This window comes from Schistocerca serialis, chromosome 3 (assembly GCF_023864345.2).
Source record: "Schistocerca serialis cubense isolate TAMUIC-IGC-003099 chromosome 3, iqSchSeri2.2, whole genome shotgun sequence".
Taxonomy (NCBI): Eukaryota; Metazoa; Arthropoda; class Insecta; order Orthoptera; family Acrididae; genus Schistocerca; species Schistocerca serialis.
The window spans coordinates 655,901,371-655,915,179 of record NC_064640.1 but is presented as its reverse complement, the minus strand read 5'-3'; the positions used below and the strand labels follow the sequence as shown (position 1 = coordinate 655,915,179).

At 38.4% G+C, this 13,809-nt stretch overlaps 1 protein-coding gene across 6 annotated transcripts in view; it reads left to right on the top strand.

Annotated features, from left to right (window-relative positions):
- The window catches only part of LOC126470536 (MOB kinase activator-like 3), a 64,138-nt gene that overhangs the window by 31,343 nt on the left and 18,986 nt on the right, over positions 1-13,809 (top strand). For 3 of the 6 annotated variants that reach the window (XR_007586231.1, XM_050098464.1, XM_050098465.1), the window contains one exon: positions 5,165-5,611. The exons of 1 other annotated variant lie outside the window; for it this stretch is intronic. The gene's annotated coding sequence lies outside the window, so the exon portion shown is untranslated. Of the gene's footprint in view, positions 1-2,223; positions 4,432-5,164; positions 5,612-13,809 lie in introns of those variants that run through there. 2 more of the 6 variants (XM_050098462.1, XM_050098463.1) reach the window with 1 other exon arrangement.

Here is a 13,809-nt window from a genome sequence, read left to right as displayed (position 1 = left end):
GGCTATGCAACAGCCATGTTACACTGCATCATATGGCGAGCTTTCAGACTGTGATTTAAAACCTGTATGTCAAGGTTTAGTTAGTTAGATTTTTCTAATATCAGTGCTGTTTTGCACCAAATGCCATTTGCTGTTGTATTAAAAGTGGTGATACCATACATTTTACATGTGGATTTTGATAAGCATACTCTGAACATCAAGTAAAAAGGGCAAATGTTGCCAGAGCGATGTGCAAATAGTGATTTGCATGTTTCCTGGTCCAAAAGTATACAGCAGCATTGTGCGTAATGTACTATTGGGCGACCATAAGAATTTATATATTAAAATACTAAAAACTGATACCTATAAAAACAGGAATGGGCAAGAATTTGGCATTGCAAGGAGTTCTCTTGCTCATGTGCCATAGCTCTCTTGCCTGGCTGCACACTTCTCCCACCACCATACTGTGCTGTCAGAGCATGAGGAACGAAAAGAGGGGAAAACTGTGAAAGCTCCGCATGTAAACAGCAATACAGCCATATTGCATGTAACACGATTTGATGTTTCTCAATATCATAGATCGCAAACAAAACAAATTTTCAGCATGATTTAATTTTTTTTGCCTTAGTGAATACATAATTTTCCATCTGGTACAAAATGTCAACATACAGTCAGATGCAGACTATGTCACAGATTTGTGCACTCGGGTTGCCATGTAGTGGTGACTTATGTAGTTCTATAATTGAAAAAGTCTTTAACACTTTATAATGTTTCCAACCTCATAATGGAGATGTGGAACTTCTTCAGAGGAAAACTATGTAGGAGGCCCTCTGGACAGTTTAAACAAAAAATAATTTATTTTTTAAATGGGAATTACATTGTAATTTGCACATGCACAGGGCCACTTCTATCTGAAATGGCAAACTGTCTCGGGAAAAAGCCTAAGCTTGGCAGTGTCCCCAAAATGTTTAGAAAACTGTCCTTTTAATTCTTTCAAGTCCCCAATGTATTCTTCAAACCTTGCATTTTCTTTAACATGAGTTGGTTTAGGGAAATGGATGGCGTTTCTTTTTCGTCTCAAATTATTCCTTGCGCAGTGCGAGATCTGCAGTCCATACCAGATGTTCTAATTTTCGTTTCTGCTCTTCCTTTTTCCTTCATAAATTCAACAACAATGTTGGGTTTTAAACTGATAAATGATTGCAGGCATACCCCTTGACTTAACCAATGTACTTTGCAGTAATATGTAGTGTCTCCATACTTTTCGTTTATTTCCATTGAAAACTGTTACAGTTCACAGTGGAATAATGTGTGAGGCTTCAGAAAACTTGCTATTCACACACCAGTTTGATCACATGTTCCATGGCTACAAATTTAGCACAAAGTGCTGCTTGATGAATCCCATGTGTCGATAATAATTTTTTGCTCTTTTTGTCAACTAAATCTTTAAATTCTTTCTGATGGTGTTGCAATGTTGTTCCATAGCAGATTTGTGGTACGCTTTGACTATATGATGGGTGTTGTTCCCATTCATTTTTAAAAGCTTGTGACAGTAGATAACTAGATTGCCTCATTTTGTGCAGTAGATAGTGCAAACAGTCACTGAACCTGTCAAGGTTTTTTTATACCATGAATGAATAACAAATATTAAACATTGCTGACACAACAATTCCACTAAACTGAAGAAAGTAGTGCTCACTGAAGAATGCTGCACCTCATTGTTAAATAAAACGTTGCACTGTGCTGAATACTTCTGGGAAGTACCAAGCAATGTTGAGACAGACCGAGCCTTGGCCTGCACATTGTACTCACATGCTTTTTGCCACATAGTGGCGTAACATGTATAAAAGCAACCAGAAAATAGATTTGTAATCATCATCATCATCATCATCATCATCATCCATCATCAGAATATCAGGTTCCTATTGCTAGGGATCAAAGGATTCTTAGAAGCTGCTTCATAAATCTTGTGCTAGGATGAGCAGTAGTATTAGAAACATAAAAGCATATACAGGAAAAATACAGTAAAATCTCCTTTTCACATTTTTCAGTGGACCGATCCAAAAAAGTGTAGAATGCAGCAAAGTTAAAATAAAGGATAGCATAGGAAATAAAACAAACAAAAATCAATACATTACTCTGTTATTCTCTTTAAATTGTTCAAAATATGAAATTAAAATAATTTAACTTTTGCCTATTTAAAAAAATCTGAAATAATTGATTGTTTTTATTTCTTTCTAACAGCACTTTGCTCTACGTGTCTCTGCACAGTATATACGGCATCAAACGCATTACCACCACCTGATGCACTACCAATGTACTGCCTAAAAATTTTTAATAGCTTCCATAGCATCTGTACTGCTTGGTACAAGTGGTTCTTGGTCATCATCTTCGTCGACCTCTTCACCAGTTACCTCTATCTTCCCTTCTTCAAAAAGTTTGGGTAATTTGATGCTGTGAAGTTGGTGATTCCCATTTTTGCAGCAGACTGCAATGCCTTTTCCCCCAGTATGTCGCTGTTAAGTGGAATTTCTGATGCTCTCGTGCTAACAAACCACTCTCCAACAAGTTTATCCAAACAGTCATATGCTGGTGGCCAAGTGTATTTATACTTTCTTTCCATGGAACCAGACTGTCTTACATTGGCTTCGATGTTGGGCTGATTTCTCACAGTAACGTTCAAGGTGGAAGAGGAAAATCCTAGTCCCTTCACTAACTGAGCTTGCGATCCAACGTGAATTGTAGAATTGTCGTAAGTGATGATCACAAAGTAAGTGGCTGAGAACTGACACACAATTGCGCATGCGGGTTTCTCTCTTCATTCTGATCAAAAGTCTCTTGTGAAACTACGTTAAGAAGATGTTCATGTTCTAATGTGAGACTTATTGTTGATAATCATTACAAAATTATGGTGAATTTTCAAACAGAGAGCAATAGGCTCAAAATCTTCAGCTTTTTGACAGCTAGGAAGTAAATTGGTTCAGGGATATACTGGGTGAGAAAGAGGGCAGAAATTGTCATAATGTTATGGAGCATCTTGAGTAGTAATGTTTGTCGGACATCAGGTTGTTCCAATCTAAGACTGCGTGCTTAGAGTGGATTAGTGTACTTGACGCGGAAGTAACAATGATTCATGAAAGCCCATTATGGAGACAGCTGTCTTCAAATGTGGAGTTTGTTTGTTTGTGAAATTAAATTAAAGCTGTTGTAACACAGTGCAATGAGCAGAAGGAAGGTTGCTACTAGCCACTACCATCAGATCGTGATTATCATTGAGGCAGTGGTTCAGCATACTTTCCCAACCTTTCAAACACTGTGAACGTATCATACAGGTGGCTGGGACCCAACACACTGACAGTGGAAATCTTTCTTACTGCTTACATGATCAATAACGGTGCATATAGTCTACATCTTCTGCTTTGTTCCAAGGCTGACTGAGCAGGAATATGATGCACTTTTTGATGATAATATCAAAGAAAACTTAAAATGCAGGAAATGTTGTAACATTGGATTGTTCGTGATGGGAAAGCATTATCAAGAGAATAGGACTAACAAAAACGAACGTAAAAAGCAGGAAATCATAAAATGCAGAAACTTTGAAATGGGGTTTTACTGTAGATGCTTGAATCCTGTGAATATACATCTTCCACCATAAAATAATAATTTCTCAAAAAACACAAATTTAGGTTTAGTAATGTAACTGCTTCTTGCCTTTTTTTATAAAATTATATTATGGTTGAAAGCGGTCTTCTTACAAGAAAAGAAATATTTCTTCCAATAAGGAAATGGAACAAAGTACATGTTGCCATGTAATTTGGTTGTGGTTGTTGTGGTCAAAGGAGCAGTTTGCATCTTCAGTATATTTAAGGCAAATGATGATTGCTTAACAAGATCAAAAATTTATATTATATAACACAGCAGAAGATAAAGATTGAAAGTTTTAGATATCATCATGTGAATTGTAACATTTTGTGTCTGCTTTGAGTTAAACAGTTGGAACTGCAGTTCACATTTGTGGAATAAATTAATCTATTGGAATATAAATGTTGTGAGGTAGGTAGGTTAGAGTTTAATTCTTCAGTGACATTGAGATAGTTAGGCATAAAGCAGTAGTTCAGTGGAAGAATGAAAGAAGGCATCAACAGTGGTTTTGTTCTGACAGTACCATCCTGGTATTTGACTAAAATGATTTACATGAAGTCCCAAAAGTTTGTCAAGATGACTGGATGAAGAATGGACCCTTCCTTCTCCTGAATATGATTCCAGTGTCTTAACCATTTTGCTAGAGTCGCCTCTTGGTCAGCAATTTTCAGTAACATTAGTTGGTTGTTGATGTATTAATTCTTGTCCCCCACCTCCAAAGGCTCTCTCTCTCTCTCTCTCTCTCTCTCTCTCTCTCTCTCTCTCTCTCTCACACACACACACACACACACACACACACACACACACACAAGGGGAATGATAATGATGAAATGAAAAAGTTTGAACATTTTTTTTCAAATTGTTTATGATTTAATCTCCACAGAGATTGGTGTTACTGTTTACATGATTGTGATGAATGTCTAAAATTTTCTAGAAGCACAGCATTTATGTATGAATAAGACTTTAATGCATTGTATGTGGTTTTTGATACAGCAACAGAAGTTTAACTTTTTTGATTTTCCTAGTAACTTGAAGAAAACAATTACCCAACTATCATATATTTGTCCCCCTTATCCCCCAGACTTTTATTAATAGAGACTGAATCAAGTGTTTCATTATTGTCATTGTTAACACTGTGATAACAATAAGATCTTAGTTTAATCCTCAGGGTATATTTGTGGGTAAATGTAAACATCACTCACTTATGTAGCTGTTTGTTGATAGTTATTCCTGAGACAGTTTCTACTATGGGCATACTTTGTCAATATCTTGCAGTATTTTAGATGAAATTGTATGTGTTATGAATTTTTAGTTCACTGCAATTTTAAAGAAATAAGTGTCATGTTTCAAGTATTGCATTATTTACACATATATTTGTGAACTGTGTGGATGTAAACCTAGTCATTGTAATTGGAATTATCATGTTTTAAAAATGCATTTATCTGTTCTGGTATCTGTTTTAAAGTTCACTGTTACAAATTTGGAGAAAGAAATAACTGGTTCCATAGTCAGCATGATCAGTATTTTTTTCTTTTACTGACAGTTGAGTGGTGTAACAGGTGAAGAGTATACTGTGGATCATGTACAGAATACAAAGAAATACATTTTTAAAGGCCCTGGAACATTTCTCCCCCAGTTTCATTTACTTGTGTGTCTCAGAAAAAAGTGGTGTGCTAAACATCCAGAACTTTGTTCAATTTAATTTTTGTGTACAAATTTTTAAATGGTGGCTAAGATGAACATTTGTCACTTTTTGTTTTAAATTAGCATTAATTTGTAGTTAAACTTTATGAAAAGGAAACTTTTCAAGATCTGAAGTTTTGTGCCATTGGTTGTACTATTTTAATTATTAAATTATTGGATTGCTGTGCATAATTTGCTTTGCAGTAATGCTATTGTTCTTGTGTGATGTACTCACTAGTCAGAAATGTCAAGAATTCTAATGCCTCCTAGTAATGTGAAAATAAATTAATGTGGATGCATTTGTAAACATATTATATTCTTTTGTAAGCCACCTTCACCATGTTTTATTTCATAATAGTCAAGACATACTTGGTATGAAGGGGACAGAAAGCAAATCAGTACTTGCAAGTCTTAAAAGTGCTCTGTGGCATTCGTGTAAGTTGAAAAGCAAAGAAGAAAAATTAAAGTGGGCTTTCTTCATTACATTAAAAATTTTGATATGTAACACACACTTCAGGTGGGTATCATTTGTGCCAATATAACGTTAAACCTAGCCATGCGTACACTGTCTGACGGAACATGTGAAAAGCGAAGCACCCATAAGGGGAGATGGAAATGAAAGTTCACCATTTGAAAGAGTATGTGATGTTATCTCATTGATTACAAAATCAGGTAAAATTTTCAAAGAACACGGCAGTATGAGTCTACCACACACACACACACACACACACACACACACACACACACACACACACACACACACACACACCTGGATGCAGGGATTGACTGGGTCAGGAAGGGTGTCACAAAGCCATTATATCTTCTCCTGAGGCAAGCTGTCCCATAACTGTTGTAACTGATTCTTGATATCCTGGATACTGGCACTGCATCAGAGCTGATAGTACACATGTTCTGTTGAGGACATACCTGGGGATCTTCCTGGCCACAGGAGTACCTCAATATCACAAACAGTTCATAGAAATGTGTCAAGTATGGATGAGTAGTGTTGAAAACTTGCACCATGATAGTGTCACATGAAAGGTAACACATGGAAATGCAGGATGTTCATGGCAATTTGTTGTGCTGCCAGAGTTCTCTCAATCACTACCAGCCATGATCTGAAGTCGTACATGATGGCTTCCATACCATGATGTCAGGAGTAACAACTCTGTGCCTCTCCCAAACATTAGAAGAATGGGACCTCTTCCCAGGTCATTGACGATGGTCATCAGGAGTTAATGCAGAACTAAGGTTCATTGCTGAACACAATGTGGTGCCATTCATCAGCAGTCCATGCCTCAGTCATGACATCATCCAAGCACAGCTGTTTGTGCTGTTATTAACGGCAACCTAAGCATTGACAGTAATTGCGTGGTCTGGCTGCTGCTAGTTTCTGAGCAATGATGTGGGATGACACAGAATTTTGTCAGGAGTCCATTAATCGTTCTCGAATGGCATGTGGAGATGTGAAGGTGTTACAAGGTGCTTGGTGCACAATGCGGCTATCCTCCCATGTGGTGGTCAGACATGGTCAACTGGGACCTCGATAATAAATATACCTGTCCCACATTCCCATGCAGTCCAATATTGGGCCTCTGTCACTAGTGAATGCCCCACAAATCTGGATATTGCATAATATAACCAGCGGAACAAGGGGACCCCCACAATGAGGTCACTTCCAAGTAATGTGAGGTGCTGATAACAATGCTAAAACATGAGGAACACCATTTTAATTGGTGGCCATTCTATGTGCTGGAGAGAATTGCAACTCTGGTCATTTACACAGTCACAGATGGTGTGTACATCTACAAAGTTAAATTGACATCTGATTGTTTCTTCGGAATGCTTCACTGTGTCAGTCAATGTACTATCAGTATAACCTTTCCCATTATAACAGTACAAAACAATATCACATGTTATGAACGTGAGGGGTCAAAGGACTTTTGCAAATATGTGGTCACTTACAGGTTAACTGGATTTCAGCAGCATTATGATGATATGCAAGATGTTGCTCCTCCTGCTGGAAGTCCAACTATCCTTAATAGTCTAGTTTATTTCCGTGTACACAACTGTTGTGTTGGTTATATATTGGAGGAGATTGCATTTGAATATGCTCAACATTGTCACAGTCTACTTACTCTACTACACAATGGCACATGCTCTTGGGCAACACTTATTCTGCAAAGTCAGTTCAATGATTTTGCAGAAGTCGCCAATATTTGGTGTTTCACATTCTAATATTCACGGATGGGTTCTACATGCTTGTTCATTAAAATCTCTTCATTTATAATTTGTTTGACATAACCTCATTTACCCATTTACTTGCCAAAGTTCACATAAAAGCTTCGCAAAGAACTGCTGTCACCATGAATCAATTTTGCAAGCAGTATACACTCACTGTTGCAGAATAAACCTATGTACTTTCTTGTCATACCATGGGCACACACATGCTGAATATGTACACTAATATACACAAACAACAAACATATGTGTCCTCAGCTTACTGGTGAAAAAAAAATGTTGCCAGTAGAGACAATTCAGCTGGAAGAAATATGGCTGGCTGGAAACCAATTCGTAACCACTGTTCTTCAGGTATAACACTACCAATATTTTATTGCTTGTAGAATGTATATGTTATTTTTAATCATTGTTCTTGTTATTACATAAGTTTATTTATCCACATTGCTCAAAATACACAATGCTTACTAGTAACATAAACTAAATTAAATCTTCCAAACATTTGTATAGAAAAAACTTTTACAGGGCCAGTCCATTTTTGTTCACATTAATTAAACACAACTGTCATGTATGTAAAGTTACAAATATGGAAAATTGTAATGTCAAACCAACATAAAATACATACAAACTCAAAGTAAACATACCTTGTAGGGACAACAATCCATAGTACTGTCTCTTGTCATACTGTAAGAAAATAGCTGTGTGAATAGTGCACAGTAGTTACAAATAAAATACATAAGACATGTATAAGCTGTTTTCATGTTGTGTCCTTGACATGTCATAGGAAACTGTTATGAGGCAAACAATGGAATATATTATGTTTAGAGGTGCTGCCAAATGGCAGCAGTTTTTTACAACATAAGATAATATCTTCGAAATACAGTGTAAAGAATATATCCATAGAAGTAAAAGGATTATATACCTGGTTTTCCAAATATATATATCAAAAAATTCTGTATTAGTGTTATGATCATTATTACCAGGCACATTAAGTGATAAACTATTAATGTTACAATAATAAATTTATGCGATATAGAGATTAAAAGTATGAAAACGGTGTTCTGCCTCGTATAATAATGTCTTCAATGATGAGCTGATGTGTGCTGAGTAGCTCGAGGTGTAGATTATGGTTCAATGTATTAAGTCTTATCTGTGTCATGGTCTATGTTACGATAAGTGTTACGTATTGACACATTAAACAAAAGTTTCAGAGCAGACGGCATCTTTAAGCATAAAAAAGATAGAAAACAGCTGCAAGGTGGAACCATAAAAACAACAGACGTGGCGTGTAGTTATTATCTATAAAACAAGCTGGTGAGCTCTATTTTAATCTATTGCAGCACCTTCCAGCAGCATAATACCATGTATAATTATATAACAGATGGAAATCTATAGGTTTGTTTGATGACTCAGTTAACCGGCAGGTAACTGACTTAAAAATGAGGGATATGATTTCTGGTACGTTCAAGGATTTCTTCTGGCATTTAGTACAACTGTTCCCTCATATTGACTTATTAAATAAATTCACGAAACTTCACCGTAGATGGTAAGTTCCATCATAACTGATAAGGTGAGCTAGTGGAAAGGCTGCAGAGACTCAATAGTTTACCACCTCCAACAGAGATGTGCTGCTGAAATTGCAATTGCACTTGCACTGAAATTGCTGTTGTGCTGAAATCATCTTGCAGGTTAATACTGATTTCTTTACTTTGTGAAATGTTTGACTCTACTACAAGTGGGACACAGAACTTGCTGCCTGGTATATGCTGTAAATCTGTCAACCTTTCAGCCTACAAGTCATTAAACCAAAATGAATGTGAATGGATAAAAACTTTTTTTTTTGTGCATGATAGTTTCACAGGCACAAAAATGTGTGGTTAAAAGCAATTAGTGATTCATTAACACAAGAACAGTGGATCTGGTGGGATCCTGTTGATAACAAAACTGACTTGTCTACTCACTGAAGATTGTGGAAGCAACAGAGAATCCTCTGTGACTGTGAATAGATTCAATTTGTTCCAATTTTCAGAACAGATTGCTGCACAAATGAGACGTAAACTACAGACCTGTAATGTTGTTACTGGTTTGTTGTAGACTCATAGAACATGAGTTGATGCACAATAACATTTTTGCAGACCAAAATTCACATCTATCGATCCAGCACAGATTCCACCACCTGAAACTGATACTCAGCAGTCCCCCTCCCCATTTCCCACTCTTTCATAGATTCAGAAGGTAATGACCACATGTGTTTGACTGTTTTCCAAACTGTCACTTTGTGAACAGAATTTGTACATCTGAATTTTAGGTCAGATGTCTTACTGGAATGACATCCTAGCAGACAAACCCAGTGACAAAATATTAGAAACTGTCAGGTACAATTAAAGAAAATTTGATAGCACTGTCAATAACGATGTTTTAAAAAGACTTACAAAGTGTATCTTTGTGTGTGGGGGGGGGGGGGGGGGGGGGAGGAGGAGAGAGGAGGACAACAACAGTGCAGTTGTCCATAAGGATATTTGATGCTAAAGTCCCTTGAAACTTAGACCATCAGATATTTGTTTGAAAGAGCTTTCAGCCCCCCATTTCTCTTGTGCATATTCAATCAAGTATCACAGTTTTGCATTTTCCTTATACAGGGTGTTTCAAAAATGACCGGTATATTTGAAACGGCAATAAAAATTAAACGAGCAGCGATAGAAATACACCGTTTGTTGCAATATGCTTGGGACAACAGTACATTTTCAAGTGGACAAACTTTCGAAATTACAGTAGTTACAATTTTCAACAACAGATGGCACTGCAAGTGATGTGAAGGATATAGAAGACAACGCAGTCTGTGGGTGCGCCATTCTGTACGTCGTCTTTCTGCTGTAAGCGTGTGCTGTTCACAACGTGCAAGTGTGCTGTAGACAACATGGTTTATTCCTTAGAACAGAGGATTTTTCTGGTGTTGGAATTCCACCGCCAGAACACAGTGTTGTTGCAACAAGACGAAGTTTTCAACGGAGGTTTAATGTAACCAAAGGACCGAAAAGCGATACAATAAAGGATCTGTTTGAAAAATTTCAACGGGCTGGGAACGTGACGGACGAACGTGCTGGAAAGGTAGGGTGACCTCGTACGGCAACCACAGAGGGCAACGCGCAGCTAGTGCAGCAGGTGATCCAACAGCAGCCTCGGGTTTCCGTTCGCCGTGTTGCAGCTGCGGTCCAAATGACGCCAACGTCCACGTATCGTCTCATGCGCCAGAGTTTACACCTCTATCCATACAAAATTCAAACGCGGCAACCCCTCAGCGCCGCTACCATTGCTGCACGAGAGACATTCCCTAACGATATAGTGCACAGGATTGATGACAGTGATATGCATGTGGGCAGCATTTGGTTTACTGATGAAGCTTATTTTTACCTGGACGGCTTCGTCAATAAACAGAACTGGCGCATATGGGGAACCGAAAAGCCCCATGTTGCAGTCGCATCGTCCCTGCATCCTCAAAAAGTACTGGTCTGGGCCGCCATTTCTTCCAAAGGAATCATTGGCCCATTTTTCAGATCCGAAACGATTACTGCATCACGCTATCTGGACATTCTTCGTGAATTTGTGGCGGTACAGACTGCCTTAGACGACACTGCGAACACCTCGTGGTTTATGCAAGATGGTGCCCGGCCACATCGCACGGCCGACGTCTTTAATTTCCTGAATGAATATTTTGATGATCGTGTGATTGCTTTGGGCTATCAGAAACATACAGGAGGCGGCATGGATTGGCCTCCCTATTCGCCAGACATGAACCCCTGTGACTTCTTTCTGTGTGGACACTTGAAAGACCATGTGTACCGCTAGAATCCAGAAACAATTGAACAGCTGAAGCAGTACAACTCATCTGCATGTGAAGCCATTCCGCCAGACACGTTGTCAAAGGTTTCGGGTAATTTCATTCAGAGACTACGCCATATTATTGCTACGCATGGTGGATATGTGGAAAATATCGTACTATAGAGTTTCCCAGACCGCAGCGCCATCTGTTGTTGAAAATTGTAACTACTGTAATTTCGAAAGTTTGTCTGCCTGAAAATGTACTGTTGTCCCAAGCATATTGTAACAAACGGTGTATTTCTATCGCTGCTCGTTTAGTTTTTATTGCCGTTTCAAATATACCGGTCATTTTTGAAACAGCCTGTACGAACAACAGTAGGGCTACATCGCCGACATCAGTTGAACTCGTTTAACACTTTCACTGTGGCATCGCTGCAGGCGCGCAACTCTCCAGTGCGGCCCGGCAACGTGCGAGTGCGGGCCGGTAACGCTCGAATGCGGGCCGGTAACACTCCGAAACGGCAGGTACTGCTCATAGCCGATGCTCCTAAGCACACCTGAGTTACAGGCTGACGTCAAGACCTCGTAAGATCTGTGGGGTCATGTTCTGTACTGACTTAATGATGACACCTTAGATGCATTACTTCAAATAAGCTTTGACTGTATCGTGGTCATGTTTTAAATTCTGTTTGCTGTCTGACACCTATAGGGGTCACAGGCGTCATTCTAATGTTCGTGATTTGTTGATAATGTAACAAAAAATACAATTCAAACAAACAACAAATCCCCTGCCTTCAGGAAAAATTTGGATTCCATATATACCTTAATGCCATATTTATTACATTTGCCTTTTATGTATTGTCTAAATGACAATCTTCCCCTCCAAAGAATCATTGATTCATCTATTGATAAACCTCTTCCTGGATAATACATTTGAGACATTCTCGTAAAATAATCCAATACAGGTCGTATCTTATATAGACGGTCGTCTGGTTTTGGGTTTCCTGGAAGTGGATTTTTTACAAAATGCAGAGATCGTAATATTAAATACCGGTCTCTGCTTATACTCACTGCTATTCCTCTATTCTCAAACAGCGGTTCTTTCTTCGAGTAGTATTGTAATCGCGGATATTTAACGTTACCCATATGTAACGAAACACCCAGGAAAACTAGTAATTCGCCTATACTTAGAGGTTTCCATTTACAGATCCTAGATCCCTCTTTTGTATTTTAGATCAGCAGTATGTCGACTGCTTTATCGTTCGTTTCGTCAACTACGAGTTGCAACACTTCGTCTGTTAACCAATAATCTGAAGAAATCCATAGAAGATTTGCCACCAGGATGAATTTGCAAAACTTCTTCCTTCGTAAATGGGCGATACTGCATATTTTGTGGTTCTTTATGTCAGGACTCGCCTGGATTATCTCTGTGAGACAGGTCGGGCTCTTTTTCTTCTTCGATTTCCACACAATCATCGTGATCCGTATCGTCAAATTCGGAACTGTCACGAAACAGATTTGAAAGCCATGCTTCCACGCTACATCCCTCTGCAATTCTTCTGCAGGCTCTAAATGACAATCTCCATGGTATGCCTCGTCCTCACTACACAGAAAAATCACTGTCGTCTAGTACACTAAGTAACTGTTCCTCTGTCAATTTAACACTTTTCCTGCTCCTTTTCACAATGGAAGGTCCAGGTGTCGGTTCATTAGCCGCCATTACGTACAATATACATTCAATAACTGACCACACAAAACAAAAGTTTACACGCTATGATGCTAGCTTAGGCACTGCAACTACGCTGAGTAATCCGATAGTGAGCGCGGACACTTATAAGCGTCAGCCGCACTGGCTCATGGCTTGTTGTGACGCTTATAAGCGCCAGCCGCAGCGAAAGTGTTAATGTTCGAATAATATGACCTGCCTGGTGACAAAAAAATCTCTGTAGGAATCAACATGAATTCTGCAAATAATGATCTTGAGAAATCCAGCTTGTTCTCTTCATAAGACACACAATGCAATAGATGCCAGCAACAATGTTGATACCATTTTTCTTGACTTCTGGAAGTAGTTTGATACCATTCTCTACTGTCAAATATGAGCATGCACAATGTCAGACCAACTTCGTGATTTGATAGAAGACCTCCAAACAAATAGAACACAGCATGTCAATCTTAGTGGGGAAAAATCTGCAGACATGAAATTAGCTTCAGACATATTCCAAGGGGGCCTTATAGGGCTACTTCTGTTTGTAATTTATATTAATGATGTAGTAGATAATGCTGGAAGTCCACAAGATTGTTCACAGGTAACACTGTTACATTTAGAGAAGTCACAGTGTTAGAATATTGTATTAAATATAAGAAAGATAGAAGACAGGACCTGCAAAATTACAGACCAATATCCTTAACATCAGTATGCTGCAGAATCCTTGAGCATATTCCAAG